The following is a 24,343-nucleotide window of genomic DNA, read 5'->3' as shown; positions in this document are numbered from 1 at the left end:
AATTTTGATTCGTCTGACCACAGAACAGTTTTCCACTTTGCCACAGTCCATTTTAAATGAGCCTTGGCCCAGAGAAGACGTCTGCGCTTCTGGATCATGTTTAGATACGGCTGCTTCTTTGAACTATAGAGGTTTAGCTGGCAACGGCGGATGGCACGGTGAATTGTGTTCACAGATAATGTTCTCTGGAAATATTCCTGAGCCCATTTTGTGATTTCCAATACAGAAGCATGCCTGTATGTGATGCAGTGCCGTCTAAGGGCCCGAAGATCACGGGCACCCGGTATGGTTTTCCGGCCTTGACCCTTACGCACAGAGATTCTTCCAGATTCTCTGAATCTTTTGATGATATTATGCACTGTAGATGATGATATGTTCAAACTCTTTGCAATTTTACACTGTCGAACTCCTTTCTGATATTGCTCCACTATTTGTCGGTGCAGAATTAGGGGGATTGGTGATCCTCTTCCCATCTTTACTTCTGAGAGCCGCTGCCACTCCAAGATGCTCTTTTTATCCCCAGTCATGTTAATGACCTATTGCCAATTGACCTAATGAGTTGCAATTTGGTCCTCCAGCTGTTCCTTTTTTGTACCTTTAACTTTTCCAGCCTCTTATTGCCCCTGTCCCAACTTTTTTGAGATGTGTTGCTGTCATGAAATTTCAAATGAGCCAATATTTGGCACGAAATTTCAAAATGTCTCACTTTCGACATTTGATATGTTGTCTATGTTCTATTGTGAATACAATATCAGTTTTTGAGATTTGTAAATTATTGCATTCCGTTTTTATTTACAATTTGTACTTTGTCCCAACTTTTTTGGAATCGGGGTTGTACTTTGCGACCCGGTTTGAAAGATTCTACACAGTTCATGGTTCACGCACAAAAAGAAACCCTTTAGCACGATAAACATAGCTTCCCGCCCCCCTTCCCAAGATCCTTCCTACTGAAGAGTTTTCCATAACAGTTGAATGAGAAGTCGTTCCTGGTATTGAGTCCTGACTTCTGAATTCCGCTGTGGTTTGCGAAAGCTAACAATTTGGGTGGGGACAATTCGATGCGATTTTTATTTTGCACGAATAATACGAGAAATGAACGCAACACAAATCTGACAACTGTGCTCCACCTGGATATCGGTTTAAAATAGATTGCGCTCGTAATATTGCTTCTGAAATGAATCGCACATTGAATGTAATATATCAAATTAGACATTTTATTAGGAGATCAATAATGTGTAGCCTGCAGCAAAGGGGCTGCGATGGAAATAAAAAATAAAAATCCCCTGTATCAATTCCTCGTCCCTGGATATGCTATTTCCTTTCTTCCAGCCTGCAAAGTAGACAGACGGAGAGAGAGAGAGACTAAAAGGAGGCTGAGGTATGCCTACAGAAGTGGAGAAGAAAAAAAAAGATATAAAATAAACACAAGATGACACTTGTGCTGAAAAAGGGAGCAAGAGTAGAACTGGCCCGATGTCACCTCACACTCCATAAATACACGCCGAAGGACAGAAGAGTGTTTGAGACCCGGGAATCGAAACTGCCTCTGTGTGCTAAGCTGCTCTCCGGGGAGAAAAAAAAAAATATCTATATATTTTGTTCGCATGAAGTTCTCATAAAACAGAACCACAACAGCATTTCACATTGCTTATGCAAGCTGGGTCAGTATGAGACTGTTCTGTAACTGCGCTGTCTTTCTAGAAGATAAACGCACACAAGATTTAAAGTCTTGTCTAAACCCGTTCTCTAAACCTGCTGACCTCATGACTGCTCATAAGAATTCAAACGAGTTACTAAACCCTCCAAAAAAAAAAATATATCACCTCTATAGGAATCTTTAAAGGTTCTGCGTCATGCAACTTTTCAGAAAAGGTTCCAAGTTCAACCACGTTTCAAAGGTTTGGAAACACCTACTCGGTTAAACAAGATCTTTAGATAACTTCAGAACAAGGTTGTACGTGGAACTATGGGGAAACGTACTTTGAAACTTCTCAGAAAAGGTTCCAAGTCGAGACGTTTTTGGAAACTACAATCATTAACCATTCAAAAAAAAATCTAAACTCTAAGAAGCTTTTTTAAAACTGAGGGTAGGGGAGACATTTTTGGTGGCTAAATGGTTAAATCAAGAACCATTAATGATTTTTCCAGTTGTTCATCTGGTGATCACCAGACCGATCACACCGAGGTGCTCGCTGACCGCCGATATTTATTAGTTCGGTCCGGCGTTTCCTTTCCTTCGCGACATAACGTCTTTTCTTCTCGCTTTCTTTCCGTTACTGTAGTCGGTCTTCCACGTTGCACGCTCAGGTCCTCCATTTTTCTCTCCTGTTTCAAATTTGTATCCCACAATGCCTTGCGCGAACGGGGAAAGCTCACAACGTGCTGCCTAACATAGTATCGTGTATTGCGTCATGGTGAAGCAGGAAAAAAATAGCGGAGAATTTAGGGCCACGTGGCCCTAAATTCATGAATTGTTCCATTTGAAAAAAAATTTGGAAGGCTGCGATTCGTATCGAGTAGCTTCCGATCCACTAAACAAAAAGAATTGGGTGTCAGGGAAAATTCTTATGACCTACACTTGAAAAATCTGAAAGGCGGTCTAGCTTTAAGAAATTCTCAAACAACCCGTCAGGGGTCTTTTGAAAAAAAAAAAATCTTTTAAAATATAATAATAATCTTAAATATTTTAAAAGATTATGAAAGGAAGAATTATTGGTGAAAAATCTCAAACTCGACTAAATTGAAATGCAAATTCAAGTGATCCTTTGGTAAAAAATCGTGATGGTTTGTCCCAATTCCTTACCTTCGATGTAGTATTTTCGAAGAGGCATACTCGGTGCCTCTAACAAACCAAAAACCATCGAAAGAACATTTAAGGGATCCTTCCCCCCCCCCCAAAGAATCACGTTTGTTCCTTGTTATCGTTATGGCAAGCGGCTAATTCGCAATTGTAGGTTTTCTTACAACGTAATCCATCGGAAATTCAGGGTGTTTTCACACCTGGTCCCCTTTAAAAGAACCAGACTCAGTCCTCTTTAAGTGGACCAAAAAGTGGACCAACAGAAAAAGAACTCAGTTCTTTTTGTGTTCACACTGTGAATTTATTACAAAGAGGACTGGGTTCTCTTTCTGGTCCAGGTAAGCTTTGATGGGGCCTCAGTCCTCTTTCTGTTCACACCAGGTCCTCTAGAGCCCTCAGACCCCCAGTGCACGGAATTCTGGGTAATTTTCTCTTGAATCAAAATGTCTGCTGCCATGCTTGCCCTGCTGTATTCTTTGATCAAAATAGTGCGGATTAAGGAAAATAAATTTATTATATTAATATATATAAAATATAGTTATATTATTGTGGCCGACTCATCAGTCAGTAAGTTCAGAGAACTGTAAAGCGGCTGTGGTAAGTTCCAAAATGAAGTTGAGTTTCCCTGCTACAGTCACGTGACCAACTACGGCAAACGAAGAAGGTTAAACTACAGTGAAAAAGGCGAAGTGAACCCGGTGCGCTTTTTGTTCACAATGCGCAGATTAGGCGAACCGTACCGTTGATTTTTAGCGAACCGTACTGAGACCACCTCCTGAGGTGGTCTCAGTTCGGTTCGCTTTAAAGGGGTCTGGGTACGGTTGGAGTGTTCACATATGTGCAAAAAATGCTGAGTCATCGATCTGAGTTCGGTTAGATGGCTGAAAGGGACCAAGTGTGAAAACACCCTCAATTAAATCAGTCATCTATTCCTCAAATTCCTATAAATACAAGGTTGATGTATGGACTTAACAATGGTCCTCAACATCAAAAGGGGAAAAAAAAAAAGATAAATGCCGATATGTTCCTCTATCATCATAATCGCAGGAAATGCCTTTGATTTCCTCAGTGGCGTTTTCATGAGGGTCATCTGGAAGGCACATTTTTATGCAATGTATCCTAAAAATTAGCATCGCTAATCGAGACAGGAAAGAATGCAGCAGCTGGCAGATAGATTAAATCCGCTGCCAACGGGGCCACTCAAGAAACCTACCAAGGTGGCTAATCTAATTATGCCCTTCCATTTGCATATTTTTTCCTTTCTTTTTATTAAATTGTCATTAACGAACAACAAAACAGCTCGGGTATGAAGAAAAACCTAAGACAGGATGGGACAGACGGAAATAAATTGAATGGAATTAAATGGATAAATAAAGCTGCTTCGGCGATGCGTTTTTTTGCTAAAGATGCTTCAGCTGGACATTTCAGCAGTAAAGGTTGAAAAAAAGAAGCGGAGGTGAAAAAATAAAAAATAAAAGCGCTAACTGCAGCAGTTTCGAGGAGGCAATTTAGCAATAAAGGCACACTCGGCTGATGGGTTGAAGTGTAAGTGATACACGGAGGTAAAGCAATGCCATTGTGTTTAAAACGTTCGCTGTCAGCTCGGTGAAGCGCGTTTCCCCCACAGGAGCAAGCGATTATCAGTGAACGCGAGAGCTGAAGATTAAAAAAATGGTCAAGAACGAGTTTTCTTTCAAGAAATAATGTTTCATACTGGACCTCTGAAACAGTGATGGCTGGTCAACAGGGCCCTGTTTTCAGTCCGGGAGTTTAATTCACATTCAGGCCACTTTGAAGGAATTTGAGTACATTAAAAAAAGATAAAACAAATAACTGTTCTTTCACAATGCTTTTTATTTGGTTTAAATTCAGGTAAACTTCACTTCACTTCACTTCACTTTAACGATATAGGTTCTCGCGTGCATTTGAACCAATGCTTGTGCGTTACATGCCGCATACGCCTCGAAAATAATGGCAAATCAACAATGCTGGGTACTCAGCAACCGGCAGATAAAGCGTGAGGGCGCATTAGGCAACTCAAAAATGGTTAAATGAAATGTAGGCTAAAGCAAGTGTTCGATTCTGCTTAGAATATTGGCATACGCATACACCTCTTCTAAGTTATATATTTAACAACAATTATTTAACATCAAATATGACTTCTAGGCCTGTGTGTTCATAACCACAATGTGCGCACGCCTGTGGAAATGCACGGTGTGACAGCGAGATGAAATAGGCTGCATGAGGAAACAACGCGCAACGGCACACTTGGGACCTGTTCATCTAAAATTGTTAATAACTGGGATGTAAAGCAATGTCCGGTTCTTCTTAGAATTAAGACATACGCCACATCTATACCGTGTAAATTGCGAGATTTCACATGACATCAAAAACTATCGACACATTATAGGCCTAGCATAGACTGATAAAATCGACAAACAGGGTTATCATACTCCATATCTTTCGTAACCTACCAGCTGGTCTTGAGAACATATCTGTCAGTTTGGCACATTTTGCTGCCACCTCCTTCCTTTTTTTAAGCTTCGCCCTTTCGGTTCCACCTGGCCTCTTTCGCTACGTTCACACTGCAAGGCTTAATGCTCAATTCCGATTTTTTTGTGAAATCCGATTTTTTTGTGAGGTCGTTCACATTAACAAATATATGCGACTTGTATGTGATCCTCAGTATGAACGAAAAGCGACCTAAAAGTGTTCCGCATGCGCATTGCAGGATACGACGACGTCACACGCAGTGAGCATGGCCAGTGTTTACGGAAGTAAAACCGCCCGGTTGAGGTATGACCCATCCAATCTAGCTTGAATAGCTGCATCCCCCCAAATGGAAATCAGCTCCCTAACCTCTGCGTCCTTCCATTGAGAAGATTCTGAACACTCACAACCCGAAGCGTCCCTCGCATTGATGTCATGCGCAGGGGCGCAGATACGTTTTTTGAACTGGGAGGGACAAAGCTGCCAGCAAACCAACCCCAACCCCGATATGCCTGTCAAACTTGTTGTTAGTAACCATAGCAACCAAGCTCGAGCTCGCAACCTGTGCAGTCTGCGCAGCTCAACCAACCGAATATCAGTCTTTGTTTTGTTTTATGTGAGTTGCTGCATCTATGTATACACTGCTGTGCACCTCAATAAACCGAATGGTAATTAGTCTTTTGATTTTTCCGTGAGGTTTGCCTTATGCAAAGAAAGACAGCATAGACGGTTTTTCCTCCCTATAAGTGGGGGGGACCGAGCGAGGTGAATTTAAATCTGGGTGGGACGAATCCCACCCGTCCCCCCCTCTATCTGCGCCCGTGATTATGCGCCATGTTGTTGTAACTTTTTTTGAGAGACCCGCCGCCTACTTCAGCGCAGAATAGTGACGTTTGTGGCTTGTTGATGACGTGTAAGTCGGATGAATGCGACCTGGCGGTTCAGACTGAAGTCGCATATGAAAAGATCGGATAGGGATCGGAATTAGGACCACATATCCAAACGGCCTGGGTCGGATTTGAAAAAATCGGATCTGTGTCGTTCATATTGTCAATAAAAGATCGGATACAGGTCACATATGGGCGAAAAGATCGGACTTGAGTCACTTCAGCCTGCAGTGTGAACGTAGCCTTTCTGCCCTCCATCACTGACGCGCGCTGTTTCGCGCCAATGTTGTTTAAGTTCCCCGCAATACAGAGGAGGAGTCTTGGACCAAACCAACTGCAATAGAGGGGAGGGGAGAATTTCCTTATTTGGTAGCGCCTATTTAATCTGCTGCGATGCTGTCGGCGTCTGGGCTGCCATGTGAAAATGCAGAGTGCAGTTGAATTGATGATTAATGCAAGAATAAGATCAGTGACCAAAATTAGTGAAAATTATTTTCCCCATGCTCCAAGCAGGCCACCATTGATGGTTTGGGCCGGGGATGGTCCCGGCTAAATATAGGGCCACCCCGGCATTGCTGGTCAAAGTACTGTTTGCTTTGTTTGCGTTCCCTCTGTCTTCTGATTGGCTGGGAGGAGGATGTGACGGTTTTGTAGGTAGTTATGGTGAATGATTGGATAATTACCTCGCCTGGGACGGAGTCCACCAGGGGGTGAGGTTTTGTTTTCGGCGGCGGGGGTGGGTGGTTTTGTTCGCAACATTACGGGAAAACAACTGGACCAAACTTCATGAAACTTTCAGGATAGATGGGCAGTGGTCTCAAATAGAACCTCCAACATTTTGAGGGTCATCCAGTCAAGGTCCAGGCCACCAAAAAGTTCAAAATCTCTTTTTTTTTTTCGCGATATCTTCCTGTATATTCGTCATCTTTACTTCAAACCAATTCCAAAATGTTCATCTTTCAATTCTGCTTCCATTGATATGTTACATGATGGGGTATCTTCCATAGTTTTCTTATGCCCCTTTTCCACCAAAGCAGTTCCAGGGCTGGTTCGGGGCCAGTGCTCAGTTTGGAACCGGGTTTTCTGTTTCCACTGACAAAGAACTGGCTCTGGGGCCAGAAAAACCGGTTCCAGGCTAGCACCAACTCTCTGCTGGGCCAGAGGAAAGAACCGCTTACGTCAGCGGGGGGGCGGAGTTGTTAAGACCAACAACAATAAGACCGCGACAGATCGCCATTTTTAAGCGACGAGAAGCAGCAGCTGTACAAACGCGAAGTCATCCATTATTATTATTGTTGTTGTTGCTGATTCTTCCGTGTTGTTTTTGCTTCGATATTCGCGCCAAGGTTTGCAAACGTAGCGACGTAACTGATGTATACAACGACGTAACTGACGTATACAGCGACGTAACTGACGTGGCTTCCCTTAGCACCGCGAGCTATGGAAAAGCAAACTGGTTCTCAGCTGGTTCGCAAGTTGAACGAGTTGTGAACCAGCACCAGCCCCAAACCAGCCCTGGAACTGATTTGGTGGAAAAGGGGTATTAGTGGTTGGGGGGGTGGGGGGGTCAAATGTCGAGGAGGGGTGTCAAGGTCATTGCTAAAATTTGCATATTTTCCATTACAACTCGAAAACGGTTAAAGATGAAGAGATGTTTATCATTATCAACATATAGGACGTCATATATGGGCTTTCATTTGGCACCATGACCTTTGACCTTGTTTGTTAACAATCTAGCGTCTAGACGGTTGCACCGATTGACTTCAAATTTTCAGGGTAGGTGGGCAATGGTCCGTAGATTGCCTGATTAAATTTTGGGAGTAATCGGGTCCAGGTAAAGGTCAAGGTCACTCTTCCGGTCAAAATCACATATTTTCCATTATAATTCAAAAACGGTTGCCGAGATACAAATGTTTACTATTATGACCATATAGGAACTCCCATATGGCCTTTCATTTGGCACTATGATCTTTGACCTTGAGTGACCCTGAAAGGTCAAATTCAAGGTCACGGATTTTCAGAGAGCTGCAACTTGAAAACGGTTGACGGTAGACAAATGGTTACCATTATCAACTTATATGGGCTTTCATTTGGCTCCATGACCTTGAATGACTTTGAAATGTCAAACTCAAGGTCATGGATTTTCATAGGACTATAACCTGACGGCTGATGAGTGAGAAATATTACCGTTATCAACATATAGGTATAAAATAAGCGCTGCCGGCCGAGGTTTGTTTTGCCTGGCAACACTTGTTCTTTGTTTGTAGTAGACGTCACTTCCGGTAGTGATTCGCCTCATTATGTATTCAGATTTCCAGCTGACGGTCAGGCATCGTATTTGCTTACAGTCGCTTTGCAGTAGTTTCTTGTGTTTCGCCTCCAAATATGCCAGATTGTTGCTCTGTATTCGGATGTTCAAACCGATCAAACCGAGAAAAAGGTATTCTAGGATCCCAAAAGTCATCGTGCACAAGGGTAAAAGAACGAAAAATCTCAAAAAGACGCCGTGAGAAACGCTCGTGAACCTTTCACGGTGTTCGAAAGGAATTGAGAGTCCACATGTTTGCAGCGATCATTTTGTTAAAGGTCTGGCACGTACACCAACTTTATGGATCTAAAATCAAAACTTCTAACGTTAAATAAGCTTTCTTACATTCTGGATGAAGCCATTGATGAAACTATGGGCGGCTTCGACTGAAACTCGATTGTTTACGTATTTTTTCAGGTTGTCCAATTACATTACATCAGATTACGTTACTCACCCTCGCAAAAATACGACAATCATTGTCCTTTAGAAGTCTTATTCCAGCGTCACGAACCCAGCCACAAACGAAAACGTTACAGGCTTCAAGACTTTCGAAAGCTTTCATTTGATTCTTCGTGTAAAATGACGGTTGGACTCCCAGATAATTGGAAATCGCTTGAAAAGTCTATCTTTTTTTAAGTGGAGGGGTCCAATCCATCGCATAAATATATTTTTCCTTGATATCTCCATTTTGGGGCGGCACGGTGGTGTAGTGGTTAGCGCTGTCGCCTCACAGCAAGAAGGTCCTGGGTTCGAGCCCCGGGGCCGGCGAGGGCCTTTCTGTGTGGAGTTTGCATGTTCTCCCCGTGTCCGCGTGGGTTTCCTCCGGGTGCTCCGGTTTCCCCCACAGTCCAAAGACATGCAGGTTAGGTTAACTGATGACTCTAAATTGACCGTAGGTGTGAATGTGAGTGTGAGTGGTTGTCTGTGTCTATGTGTCAGCCCTGTGATGACCTGGCGACTTGTCCAGGGTGTACCCCGCCTTTCGCCCGTAGTCAGCTGGGATAGGCTCCAGCTTGCCTGCGACCCTGTAGAAGGATAAAGCGGCTAGAGATAATGAGATGAGATGAGATGAGATCTCCATTTTGCTTTTGGTTCTCGTCTGTTAACAAAAAATTTTCCATAAGATGATGACGGACGGGTACTTGGACATGGCTTGGACGCCATCTTTGATTGCTGCCGGTCACTTGGAAAACAGAAGAAGTGAAAAAGGAGGCTAAAAGTCACGTAACTGCAAACAAAGAATTACCTCTGCATTTCCTTTTCTTCGCATTAGCGTTTGGCGTTTCCATGAAATCTTCTCAGAAATAGCTTTCACAAGTCCTTATTTGGACTGGATGAGTTTTGGTGGGGTAAATATATGTTATTTACCAGCTGGGAGGTCCGTATGGTGAAATACCGTGACCGAGGTCTTGAAAGTACTGAGCGAGGCCCTCTGAACCGAGGTCAGTATTTAAGGCCGAGGTCACGGCATTTCACCATACGGACCGACCTTAAGCTGGTAAATAATATATTTATTTTTTTCTTTACCAAATTCTAACAGAAAACGAGAGCGCCTGAAAGGGAAAACCGAGCCGAGCCGCCATTTTGAATCCTCATTCACGGCTGTAATGCAAATGGCTTCCTCCTCGGTATACAAGTGCACTTCCATGGCAGGAAAAAAAACTACATTTTGCCGCCTATGTAGTCCCCTATTTATACAAAACTGAGTCATTCAGGATTCAGCCATGTTTTTGCTCGGCATTAGCAACAGTTAGAAGTTTTTAGCTTTCTCCTAAAATGTTTAATTAATTTAAAAATTAATGCTGTTCTCCTGAGAAATGCGAAAATAAATGTTGACAAAAATTGCCACTATGTTTGTTGTGAACAAGCGAGTCGCCAGGAGGTCCGCTAGCCAGCCAATCAGAGTGCAGGATTTGATGGAAACCGGGCCACGAAAAAAAATAAGTCATTATTACAAGAGTATGTCTCTTCATTTTATTTCCCTTCTATAAAATGCCCAGTAGTAATAAACCCAAGTAAAGTATATCCTATCTGACGTGACGTTGGTAAAGGCCACTGTATCCTGTGGGGAAAGAGGTTTCGGGCATTTTCTTCAAGACAAAGAAACTCATTCTTTTTAACTGTTTCTCACCAAAAGCAACTAAGTATTGACTTTTAAAAGAAGTTTTCAGAGAAGTGTTGCTTCTAAGGGTTTTAGGTACAAAGGTAAAGTTTACACGTGCGTTATGGTTCGAATGATCAAGTGCAACTTCAAGTCCACCAACTATGGAATCAATTTTGTGCCAAAATGTTCATACAATACTTTTGAAATATCAAACAAAAACGACAAATCAAAATGCAAAAAAAGAAAAAAAAAGTCAATTTTTTTAGACTGGCAAACAAATTATTCGTGTAATCGTGCAAAATATCAGTCTATTACTCTTCAGAAAGCTTTTATTTTTGTTCCGCGTCTTTCTCGGTTTTGTTTGACGTAATTTATTTTGGTTGCAATTCCAGCTTTCTCGTTTGCGCTCCCTGACTTTTTGCTTGCAGTTTTGGCACAAACTTCCCGTGTGGGTGGGCTGTCCAGGAATGCATTCCCATTGGGTAACTTGTGTCTGACTGACAGCTACGCTCAGCCATGCCCGACTCGGATTCTGGCGGACTGTTTGACGAGTGACCGATCCATTGACGGTAAACAAGGATCGAGTGGACTTCAGTGGCGACTATGACACTGAATTTATACTTTGTTGAAGTAATTCAATATCATAGTCACCACTGAAGTCCACTCGATCCTTGTTTGCCGTCAATGGATCGGTCACTCGTCAAACAGTCCGCCAAAATCCGAGTAGGAAATGGCTGAGCGTAGCTGTCAGTCAGACACAAGTTAGCCAATGGGAATGCATTCCTGGACAGCCCACCCACACGTCAAGTTTGTGCCAAAACTGCAAGCAAAAAGTCCGGGAGCGCAAATGAGAAAGCTGGAATCGCAACCAAAATAAATTACGTCAAACAAAACCGAGAAAGACGCGGAACAAAAATAAAAGGTTTCTGAAGAGTAATAGACTGATATTTTGCATGATTACACGAATAATTTGTTTGCCAGTCTAAAAAAATTGACTTTTTTTTGTTTTTTTGTATTTTGATTTGTCGTTTTTGTTTGATATTTCAAAAGTATTGTATGAACATTTTGGCACAAAATTGATTCCATAGACAACAAGCACTTACAAGAAAAGTTACAATGAAAAAACGGGGTGTATGTTGTATGCATGAGACAGCCGTACATCGGATGTACATCATCATCTCTGTGACTGATGCAGACATCACCATGGCCTATAGATTAGAGAAGCAGCCTTGGGACCAAAGGGTCGCCAGTTGGATTCCGGAAAAACGTGACGGGAGTTGAGTGAACGAACAGCACTTTCCCCTCCCTCTGTATCATGGCTGAAGCATAGCTGCCCATTGCTCTGTGTATATGTCTCACACTGTCTCGTATCTTGCCACGTAAGCGGCGAGTGGATCAAACGCCAAGAAATGAGGTGTATTTTGTCCAAAATTAAAGTCCTGTGACGCATGTGTGGCGTTCCTGGGGTTTGTATGGGGTTCGAGGGATGTTCTGAGGCGTATGTGTGGTGTATGACGCATTGCCGCGGCGTGGCATTTCGTTCTTACGTGTGACGGTGCTGCTGCGGCGGCGTTCACAGTCAAGAAAGCAGCATCATGCCAGCGAAGAAATCAGGACCCAGGAAGGGCAAGGGACGACATCGGCCGCATCCACCCAGCCAGCCTCGGAGCCATCTTCATCATCAGACACGTTAACTAAAGCGTTCGTATGGCGTAACAGTTCTTCGAGCAACGTTCCCGCTGCGTAGCTTTCGTTTTTACGGCGTACGCGTCACACACGTGTGACGTATCAGACCTGCGGACCTAAAAACACGCCACACGCTGATGTACAACGAGATCGTGTTACGCATCTTAGACCTTTCTTACTGCCACGTACCCTGAAACTGGCTGAAACGCCAACGTGTGAAGATAAAGCGTCATCGAGGTAAACGCTGGACCCTTTGAAGAATCTGAAATATTCAACACTTTTGTTGACTACACAATTCCAGACATGTTATTTCGTAATTTTCCAGTATTTTTAGATACGAATCGAGAAAACCTATGAATGAGTAGTGCCGGCCAAACTTTTGACTGGTATTGTGGATGGACGGAGATGCAGTTCATAAAACGCTCCTTCGTTAATTTTCACCACTGGCTTTGATCAGAAATGGTCAGTTAACACCCTGAAACCATGGTCTTTTCTACGAGGTGACCAAAGCATGAGAAGTTTCAATTGTAACACCCCGAGCTACACTATATTGCCAAAAGTATTTGCTCACCTGCCTTGACTCACATATGAGCTTAAGTGACATCCCATTCCTAATCCATTGGGTTCAATATGACGTCGGTCCACCCTTTGCAGCTAGAACAGCTTCAACTCTTCTGGCAAGGCTGTCCACAAGGTTTAGGAGTGTGTTTATGGGAATTTTTGACCATTCTTCCAGAAGCGCATTTGTGAGGTCATACACTGACGTTGGACGAGAGGGCCTGGCTCTCAGTCTCCGCTCTAATTCATCCCAAAGGTGTTCTATCGGGTTGAGGTCAGGACTCTGTGCAGGCCAGTCAAGTTCATCCACACCAGACTCTGTCATCCATGTCTTTATGGACCTTGCTTTGTGCACTGGTGCACAGTCATGTTGGAAGAGGAAGGGGCCAGCTCCAAACTGTAAAAACAGTCTGCATGCCTAGGGGCTTGAGTTTATACACCTGTGGCCATGGAAGTGACTGGAACACCTGATTCCGATCATTTGGATGGGTGAGCAAATACTTTTGGCAATATAGTGTATGGGTCTCGCCCATCATGTTGTAGTTGAACTTCTTTCATGCATGAAGTGGGGCGTCATAATGTTTAACATATCTGAGCACTTGTGTGACATGCAGAGAAGTTGCCCACTACGGAAGCCGCGAGAGGCTCTTCATATAATCTTTTTTTATTCACCTTGTTATTCCGAGATAACGACATAATTAATTCAGGATCTCGAGAAAACAACACAACTAATTCGAGATCTCGAGAAAACAAAACAATTATTTCATGATCTCAGCTGGATCCCTGTATCTCCGTCGGTAGAGACGAAGCCGGGCCAGTCTTCTGCGGAGGTGCCGTGGACTAATTTTGAAATTATCCCTTATTAAAAGACTTAATGCAATCTCTCCCTGTCAACCCCTGATCAAAATATTGCCTTATTAGGTGATCGATTATTCCAGACATTGTAATGACCAAAGTTGCGTCTATACAGAATGAGAAATAGCCCCAAAGTCAGCATATCACAAGTCTCTTGGCGCACCTGAATGAACCATTTCTCAGCTGTTTACTCGAGATCATGAAATAATTGTTTTGTTTTCTCAAGATCACGGAATAACGGTTTTGTTTTCTCGAGATTTCGAATTAGTTGTGTTGTTTTCTTGAGATCCTGAATTAATTATGTCGTTATCTCGGAATAACAGTTTTGCTTTCTCGAGATCTCGAAATAGTTGTGTTGTTTTCTCGAGATCCTGAATTAATTATGTCGTTATCTCGGAATAACGGTTTTGTTTTCTCGAGATCCTGAATTAATTATGTCGTTATCTCGGGATAACGGTTTTGTTTTCTCAAGATCTCGAAATAACAGTTTTGTTTTCTTGAGATCTCGAAATAACGGTTTTGTTTTCTCGAGATCTCGAAATAACGGTTTTGTTTTCTCGAGATCTCGAATTAGTTGTGTTGTTTTCTCGAGATCCTGAATTAATTATGTCGTTATCTCGGAATAACAGTTTTGTTTTCTCAAGATCTCGAAATAACAGTTTTGTTTTCTTGAGATCTCGAAATAACGGTTTTGTTTTCTCGAGATCTCGAAATAACGGTTTTGTTTTCTCGAGATCTCGAATTAGTTGTATTGTTTTCTCGAGATCCTGAATTAATTATGTCGTTATCTCGGAATAACGGTTTTGTTTTCTCGAGATCTCGAAATAACGGTTTTGTTTTCTCGAGATCTCGAATTAGTTGTGTTGTTTTCTCGAGATCCTGAATTAATTATGTCGTTATCTCGGGATAACGGTTTTGTTTTCTCGAGATCTCGAATTAGTTGTATTGTTTTCTCGAGATCCTGAATTAATTATGTCGTTATCTCGGAATAACAGTTTTGTTTTCTCGAGATCTCGAAATAACGGTTTTGTTTTCTCGAGATCTCGAAATAACGGTTATGTTTTCTCGAGATCTCGAATTAGTTGTGTTGTTTTCTCGAGATCCTGAATTAATTATGTCATTATCTCGGAATAACGGTTTTGTTTTCTTGAGATCTCGGAATAACGGTTTTGTTTTCTCGAGATCTCGGAATAACAGTTTTGTTTTCTCGAGATCTCGAAATAACGGTTTTGTTTTCTCGAGATCTCAAATTAGTTGTGTTGTTTTCTCGAGATCCTGAATTAATTATGTTGTTATCTCGGAATAACGGTTTTGTTTTCTCGAGATCTCGGAATAACGGTTTTGTTTTCTCGAGATCTCGAAATAACGGTTTTGTTTTCTCGAGATCTTGAATTAGTTGTGTTGTTTTCTCGAGATCCTGAATTAATTATGTCGTTATCTCGGGATAACGGTTTTGTTTTCTCGAGATCTCGAATTAGTTGTATTGTTTTCTCGAGATCCTGAATTAATTATGTCGTTATCTCGGAATAACAGTTTTGTTTTCTCGAGATCTCGAAATAACGGTTTTGTTTTCTCGAGATCTCGAAATAACGGTTATGTTTTCTCGAGATCTCGAATTAGTTGTGTTGTTTTCTCCAGATCCTGAATTAATTATGTCGTTATCTCGGAATAACGGTTTTGTTTTCTCGAGATCTCGGAATAACTGTTTTGTTTTCTCGAGATCTCGAAATAACGGTTTTGTTTTCTCGAGATCTCGAAATAACGGTTTTGTTTTCTCGAAATCTCGAATTAGTTGTGTTGTTTTCTCGAGATCCTGAATTAATTATGTCGTTATCTCGGAATAATGGTTTTGTTTTCTCGAGATCTCGGAATAACGGTTTTGTTTTCTCGAGATCTCGAATTAGTTGTGTTGTTTTCTCGAGATCCTGAATTAATTATATCGTTATCTCGGAATAACAGTTTTGTTTTCTCGAGATCTCGAAATAACGGTTTTGTTTTCTCGAGATCTCGAAATAACGGTTTTGTTTTCTCGAGATCTCGAATTAGTTGTGTTGTTTTCTCGAGATCCTGAATTAATTATGTCGTTATCTCGGAATAATGGTTTTGTTTTCTCGAGATCTCGGAATAACGGTTTTGTTTTCTCGAGATCTCGAAATAACGGTTTTGTTTTCTCGAGATCTCGAATTAGTTGTGTTGTTTTCTCGAGATCCTGAATTAATTATGTCGTTATCTCGGAATAACAGTTTTGTTTTCTCGAGATCTCGAAATAACGGTTTTGTTTTCTCGAGATCTCGAATTAGTTGTGTTGTTTTCTCGAGATCCTGAATTAATTATGTCGTTATCTCGGGATAACAAGGTGAATAAAAAAAAGGATTATATGAAGGGCCTCGCGCGGCTTCCGTAGCCCACCGATTCGGACCCGGTACCCAACCTTAAAAAAAAAGAATAAATAAAAAGTCATATTGGCTATTTTTGATTAAATAAATAAATAAATAAATGGTAGATGAAGGTTTCATATATAGGGGAAAACAAAAGCGTACAAAAACGGGCCCCCAAAAAATAAAATAAATAAATTTAAAAACGCTCCAGACTTCTAAGTGTTGAATTCCACTTGGTTATTCATTACAACGAAGAACAATGCTTACTCTAAAAACGCCAAGATCTAATATGAGTTACACAAAACAAGGCATTTCATCTGAAACTAATTCGCTCTACGATACTTTTAACTAAATTCTGCCTTATTTGTAAGCAGCTAAGTGTCCAACGGGGGGAAAAAAAAGTGGTTTTAAAAGAGAAACCGTAACCGGAAAAAAAAAAAAAGTGTACAAAATGTTCATAAGATGTTTCACCAGGGCTCTGAGACAGATCCAGAGATATACAACCGATGTGTTGAGCCATTAATCTCTCTCGCCGTGTCCTCACCATCTGTGTCATGTTGACTTATTTACTATCTGCTGCGTCAGGACTCGGGGCAACGTAAACGACAGGTTTACGAGTCTGCAGGCATGTGGACTGGCTCGCTCACGGAGTCTCTAAGGGCCTCTTTATGTCATATGGAGGAGACATTAAGCGCACACGCACTCATATGGTATGTGACAAAACAGTAGCGGTAACCTCTCATCTCCATCAGATTCAATCAGCCAACAGTTATCCCTGAAATCTTCTCGCTTTTGCCCGCTGGCGTCTGTTCTCAATTTAAGCAGACGGGACTGAGTATAAAGTGGTGTGTTTTCGAGGCGTTTCGAGATTTAACGCCTGAATTGAACAAACTTATTAAAAAATAGTGACAATAGTGTTACCTTCAGCGCCGCGGCTTTGCTGGACGAGGTTGTGCTTTCGCCTGAGCCGCTTCATTTGTTTGCCTGTTCCTGACGTAACTCGTTAAAATGCTAGGTTTTTCTGATGTAAAGAAATGAGACCATGATAAATAACTTCAAAACTTTCTCCACCTTTCATGTGACCTGTACAATTCAACTGAAAAACAAGCAAATCTGTTGGGGGGGGGAAATAAAAAAAAGTACAATAAGCTGGTTGCGTAAGTGTACACACCCTTAAACTAATATACTATTCAAAAAAAGTAGGGGATATTGGATTTACAAGTAGAATGAAATGCAGATCATGAGGTCAGGAAGGAAACAAATGACAGAAAAACATTAAGGAAACATTTGTCAATTTATTCGAAACCCTGTGTACAGTCAGTAAAGGACAGATTCTCCAGAATAAGGGTCAACACAAACACAGGGTCACACAGCAAATTTACCACCATTTTGAAACCGAGTCAGTAGCGGGTAAAACCCCCTCGGTTGGCTAGACAAGCTCGAATTCGGCGTGGCATACTCCTAACGAGACGTCCCAGGTCATTTTGGGGAATGTTATTCCATTCCTGTTGCAATGCTGCAGCAAGTTCTTGGACATTGGCAGGAGGTTGTTGACGTTGGCGTAGCCGCTGTCCAAGCATGTCCCAGACATGCTCGATGGGGGAAAGGTCCGGACTGAGTGCTGGCCATGGTAATCAGGTGATATTCTGCTGCTGGAGGTAATCTGTAACGATCCTGGCCCTATGACATCTGGCATTGTCATCTTGGAAAATGAAACGGCGGCCATAACGACGTGCAAACGGCACAACATGGGGTGCCAAGATGTTGTCCCGGTAGTACTGCCCTGTGACACGTCCAGCAACAACATGCAAGTCTGTTCTGCCGGCAGCAGTGATGCCTCCCCACACCATTACAGAGCCACCCCCATACGGATCATGTCTAATGACGTTAACGTCATGGAAACGTTCGTTACGTCGGCGCCAAACCCTCCTGCGTCTGTCCAGGAAGTCCACAGTGAACCTCGACTCATCTGAGAACATTACGTGGTTCCATCGGCGATTATCCCAGCGTTGATGATGATGACACCATTGGAGTCTGGCCCTAATGTGACGATCCCTCAAACAGGGAATGACACGAGGACGTCGGACGTGTAAGTGAAATCTGTGCAGTCGATTCCTGATGGTCTGGCCACTCACTACCAAGCCAGTATCCCTTCGAAGTTGAGACCTTATCTGATTTGCTGTTACCATACGATTTCTCAAGGCAATAGTGCGGATGAATCTGTCCTGAGCCTGAGTTGTTGCCCTTGGTCGACCGGATCGTGGTCTATCCTGAACAGACCCTGTAGCACGATGTCTGGACCATAATCTGCTGATGACAGACTGGGAAACATTCAATGCTCTTGCCACAACAACCTGTCCTGTGCCAACCTGTAGCATGCCAAGGGCACGTAACCTCTCATCCTGTGTTAGACGGCGCATGGTCTCTGTTTAATTAACGACTTCAACCACTGATAATCTGATGCCTTCTCTTCAAAATCTTCCTTTGGAGTGGCTCTAACCTTCCAATTCAGAGTCATGCAAATTTGTGGCACGACCCCCTTGATCATCAGTAGCATCCCGTGCTGATCATGAGAGTGTCATTGATGTGTTTGGGTGATGAATTTCTTTGGAAATGCTTCCTCAGTAAGGAACTATACAACATGCTTTCGTATCCCTTTGTATATGTGAAAATTTGGATCTCAAAATAAAATATCCCCTACTTTTTTTGAATAGTATACTTTGTTGAAGCACCTTTTGATTTCATTACAGCATTCAGCATACAGCATACAGCATACAGCATCAGTTAAAATGACTCTGATTCACCCCAAATAAAGTTCAGACATTTACTCAGTTGCGTCCTCCAGCTTACAAAGCATCAGAGGGATCTCATTGTTGAAAGGTATCAGTTAGGAGAAGGGGACAAAAACATTTCCACGGCGTTAGATATACCATGGAGCGCAGTGAAGACCGTCATCAAGAAGTGGAGAAAATATGGGACAACAGTGACGTTACCGAGAACTGGACGTCCCTCAAAAATTGATGAAAAGATGAGACGGAAACTGGTCAGGGAGGCTGCCAAGAGGCCTACAGCAACACTGAAGGAGCTGCAGGAATTTCTGGCAAGTACTGGTTGTGTACTACACGTGACAACAATCTCCCGTATTCTCCATACGTCTGGACTATGAGGTAGGGTCAAAGAAAAACATCCAGGCCCCGCTAAATTTTGCAAACAAATACATCAACTCTCCCAAAAGCATGTGGGAAAATGTGTTCTGGTCTGATGAAACCAAGGTTGAACTTTGGTTTAGCAACACCAATCTTGATGGGATTAGGCCAAGAAAAAACAATTGTTTGTTTCCTATTACATCTTGAAAAAAAATAGGGTAGGTAGGTAGGTAGGTCTTTTTATTTTATTTTATTTTATTTTTTATCACACAAAATACCGGGTAGGTAGTTGTTGTTTTTTTAAATAAATTTTAGGTGTGGCATTATTTGTCACCTTTGTTGCCTCTACTTTTGCGTCCTCGTGTACTTTTAGTATTTTTGTTTTGATAGCTAACATTTTTTGAGACTCTGGCTTCCGTTTACATTCAAATGTCAGTGCCCGCAAGCCAAAATTGCTGAGCAGGCTTTCCAACGTGACTTCCATCGTGATATCGATACCGCCGTTAGCCTGGGCGCTGTGTGTATACTGTTTGCATGACTCGTCCAGCGGAGGATGATAATGTTCGTAGAGTTCTTTTACAGTTGAAAACTTATAAAATGAACTTATTGTCTTACAATCTTCCGTGTGGTCGCAACCGATCACGGTAATCGAGAACACTTCGTTGGCCGCCATGATGCCTAGCGTTGTGTACAACACAAGCCGGAGTTTCCCGGAAAGAGGTCATGACGTCAGATTGAGGCCGTGAGAAATCAATGAGTGTTTCTTGTCCGATATATGCGTTTTAGAATTAGTCACTTGTCAGATCGACAATATTATGCAAATCGTAATGCAGATATTTTTTTTTTTCAAAACTTATTGTTGGTCGGCGAAAATACATTTTTTTTTTAAACATCTAACAAAAAAGTCTAGGGTCGGGGCATTTTTTAAACGGTCGGTCGGGTAACCGGAAACAAACAATTATTTTTTCTTGGCCTTAGTACTCATTGTTTTCCAAAAGACCGGACAATGAGAGAGAAATGGGAGCGCTTGGTCTACACAGGCTGTGCACTGAAACCGTGCAAAGCTCTCGCAGCCTGCTGGCGCTTCCGCAGGTGACGTCACGAATCTGGCTCCAGACTCCCTTGGGATTTTTCCAGACGTGTTTTATTTTATTTTTTTCTGCTGTAGACAGATGGCCTTGTGCAAAATTACCCTTCTGGATGAGTGTGTAAAGGGACATACTTTCATATTAAAAAAAAACAACAACACAAAATTGGTCTAGAATACGCCCTTTAATCCTGTACAGGTAATAATAAAATAAAAATAATAATAAATAATAAAAAACAGAGAAAAAAAATCAGAGTCCTCGTCTCCAATTTACGAGTCCGAATGCAGTTAATGCACGAGTCCGAGTCATCAGTGCTCAAGTCCAAGTCGAGTCACGAGTCCTTAAAATTAGGGCACGGGTCCTGGACTCGAGTCCTTCAAGCCTGAATCAATGCCAAGTCGATATTTGGTGTGAGACGACCCTTTGCTTTTTAAAAAAAAAAAGTAGTCTCAGGTCCAGTGAGTGCAGTTTTATGCGGAAATGAGCTGTAGGTTTTACTGAGCGTCTTCCAGAACCAGCCGCAGTTCTTCTGGACACTTTGACCGTCACACTCGCTTCTTAAATTTGCACCGAAACCCAATCTGAAAAGTGCTCTCTTATGGAATATACTGCTTAGACACATTACAAACATGCTTTTTTTTTCCTTTAACATTTAATTTTGTGCTGGAAAAAAATACGAATGTTTGGAACTCTAAAATGTTTTTGTACCAATTCGATAATGTAGACGTCATAAAACAAAGTTTGTAGGGGGAAAAAAATAGGGTGCCTCAGACTTTTGCACAGTACTGTATGTATATTTTTCACGATATAATATATAAACATGATTTAATTCTTTGTTAAGTGTAATATAATGAATATAAGGAACATCGGTTAAACTTAACACAAGAATAATAATAATAATAAAAATAATAATAATAATAATAATAATAATAATAATTGTTGCGATACATTTCATTTGGTCCAACATCTAAAATGTGTCCGTTTTAGAGAATGACGTAATCATTTAAAGCCTCGCGATGCATTGATTGGAGATCATTTTAAACCGAGTATTCGTTTCGAGGGTGCGGGAACCACTTCCGCACTACACTGCTTCATCAGTAGGTGGCACTTGAACAGGATCCGTTCAAGTTATCCAGCGTTATTGATGAACGATATAACAGAAGACGATGGAGTAGTTTCCGGATCTTGGTTTAAAAACAGCAATGTAGCTTTCAAAGCTTTCGATGAACTTGTTCTATAGACCCCTTCGCAGTAAACGTCATTCATACGTAAGAGGAAATTGCGCGCGCAGCCTGGACCCAAAAAAGACTCAGCGACGGTAGAGACGAGAAGAAATATTCGGAAGAAATGCCTAGTTGTTGTGTTGTCGGGTGTCAGAATCGTAGCAGTGCTGGGGTTAAAATGTACAGAATTCCAGCAGGATCTCACCCATTCCAAAAAAAAAAAAAATCGCCGACGTCTATGGCTACAAGCCATCAAACGTGTAGACTGGGATAAAAGCACCATCAAAAATGTGCGGGTTTGCAGCGCCCACTTCATCACGGGTAAGATCAGGCTATTTATTAAATCTTTCTTTTTTATTCTTTCTAGTCTTCGTTTATTGATGTAGCAAAATACTTTGGTAACGTTTGTCTGATTAGCTGGTCATAGTTACACAATGTAATGAATATTGTTAGCATGTTAACTTAGCTTTGCATGCAATTGTGTTTGGAGGAGAGGTCTCGCTTGACTCGAGCAGTCCAGATTTTGTGCCATCGTTATTTGTGTATGCCGAAAATCACAATTTTAAAGCAAGGATGGAAAGGTAAAATTGTGTGCCCTCACTCTAAATGCCAACTTACGTCGACTGCTCTAACCTAGCTCCCGCCCCATTCAGTTTCATTTCTGCTCTCTGCCTCTCGCTTTTTACGCAGCTCTGATTTCTCTTAGCTGCACTCTTTACACTATCATTCCTTTCATGCCATTCCCTCCTGCAAATTGCTGTTTAGTGTTGGTATTTGCTGTTGTAGCTAAAGCCACATTGCCATCACATCACTGCCATAATTTGATTAAAACAAAATGAATATGAATGTCCCATTGTTAATCAAGTCGTACATGCCCGCACAATCGTCTAAAGACTTGTAGGCACGAAGTTTTTCGTGGGTGTACACTGAAGTCTTGTCAATAAGGTACGAGTATATATCTGGCCATTGTATACCAGGGAACTTACTAACATCGTCCGTCCACTCTTTAATTAAATACGGATCCGGTAGGCGATATCCACTTGTTAGAGTTAACTTATTTATGTAGCATTCTCGATCTTGTAACGACAACTGTTTGGCATAATCTGACAGCTCATAATGCCGGTCTATGGGCAGCGCCATTGTTTCTGGGTCCAGGCTGCGCGCGCATCCTGGCAACGGTCGGTTTGTTTACAAACATGCGAAGGGGTCTATATGATGAATTGAGACGTTTTAGAGAAGCAATCCATGCTTGGAGCGAGCGACATTGGTATTATTTTGCACTAATTAAAGAAAATCACGGAAACAAATTTATCACGCGGACGTCATTGAAGGAACGAGATATAAATCACGGAAACGTTATTTATCGCCTCCTCAGAAATGAAACAAAATAAGGGAATGACTTGTATGGAGTATGAATCGATGGGAAAGTGAACGGACAAATTATTTATCCTATTGAAAACGGTTGCTTCGAGTGTTGTAGCCGAGTCAATAAACCTCGAGTCCAGTCTCGAGTCCGCAGTGTTCCGAGTCCGAGTCCAAGACTCCAACCGCACCATTTGACGGTGGCTGTTTCAGCGCCATTAACATTAGTTTGTTCCAGAATGTGCGTTCTCTTTATCAGGGAGTGCGAAGTATTCTGTCAGACACGGTTGGGAGACGGATGTAAGTGTAGAAGGTGTGTTTATTAATGCAAGTGAAGACGGTAAACAATCCGGAACGGCAGGCAAAATCGTAAAACAGGCGATAGGTCGAGCGAGGCACAAACAGGCTATCGGAGACTCGGCAAGACGAGAAACAGGAAACCAAACTAGGAAATAATGCTCGGTAATGTGTCCGGAATGCAACTCAATACTTCGCAAAGTCGGTGTGTTTTCACAGTTTTTATATAGGTGCGCTGATTGCGCCTTAATCCTGTGCAGGTGCGAGTTGTTTACGGGGCACGCGCTGTCCGGAGCGCGCCCAAGAGTCTATCTGATGCACGCGCCAAGGCGCACAGGCGTGGCACTCTTGCATGAAATTGGTACAAAAATTTATGTAGATATAAATATGTTATGCCAAATTATTATGGCATGTTACAAAAAAATAAAGAAAAAAAAAATCAGAGTCCTCGTCTCCGGTTTACGAGCCGAGTCACGCGTCCTTAAAATTACGGCACGAGTCGGACTCGAGTACTACAAGCCTGCCCGCTTCCTGATATTTATTTTAGCAGCCGGGTTTTGAAAGATCGGAGATCTACTGTTCAGTCCATTACAATCTCATCCTTCATCTTCAGTAAGCGTTTTATCCCGGTCAGAGTTGTGGCGGATCCAGAGCTTATCCCAGGAAGCAGGAACACACACTTGACTGGATGCTAGTCCATCACACTCGTTCACACCGAGGGTGCAATTCCACCTCCACCACCCGGCATGGTGGCATGGTTTGAAAAGGTGGGAGGAAACTGGAGAATTTTTTTTTTTTACAATTCATCCTAGAAAACGTGTTGCCCATGATTTAAAAACAAGTCGTAGCATCTCTCGCAATCCCACTGGGCGTTGACTCTTGACGTTGAGATCTTGTCTCATCTCTCCAAAGCGACACTTCAGGTCAAATTTACTTTCAGTCACGACTCGACTCCATTATTACCAGAACGGCGGCCGGTTCTCCGAGGCTTTTATTCCCGGGAGCTTTCGAGCACCTCTTTGCCCTCGCCAGCACAACTCGCCGCTTTCTATTGACTACAGTGCAGATTACAGCGCTTTTAATACACCGCAGACATTCGAGATTAAGCGCTAAGGGACACGCTTGACAAAATCCAATTTCCTCCCACCATTCTGTCCTTCT

At 42.1% G+C, this 24,343-nt stretch overlaps 1 protein-coding gene across 2 annotated transcripts in view; it reads right to left on the bottom strand.

The window, feature by feature from the left end:
- Nucleotides 1-24,343, bottom strand: part of zgc:158464 (uncharacterized protein LOC791139 homolog) — a 437,335-nt gene that overhangs the window by 366,877 nt on the left and 46,115 nt on the right. The window lies entirely within an intron of this gene.

Source organism: Neoarius graeffei, chromosome 6 (genome assembly GCF_027579695.1).
Source record: "Neoarius graeffei isolate fNeoGra1 chromosome 6, fNeoGra1.pri, whole genome shotgun sequence".
In the NCBI taxonomy this organism is placed as follows: domain Eukaryota; kingdom Metazoa; phylum Chordata; class Actinopteri; order Siluriformes; family Ariidae; genus Neoarius; species Neoarius graeffei.
This window is presented reverse-complemented; position numbering and strand designations above follow the sequence as displayed.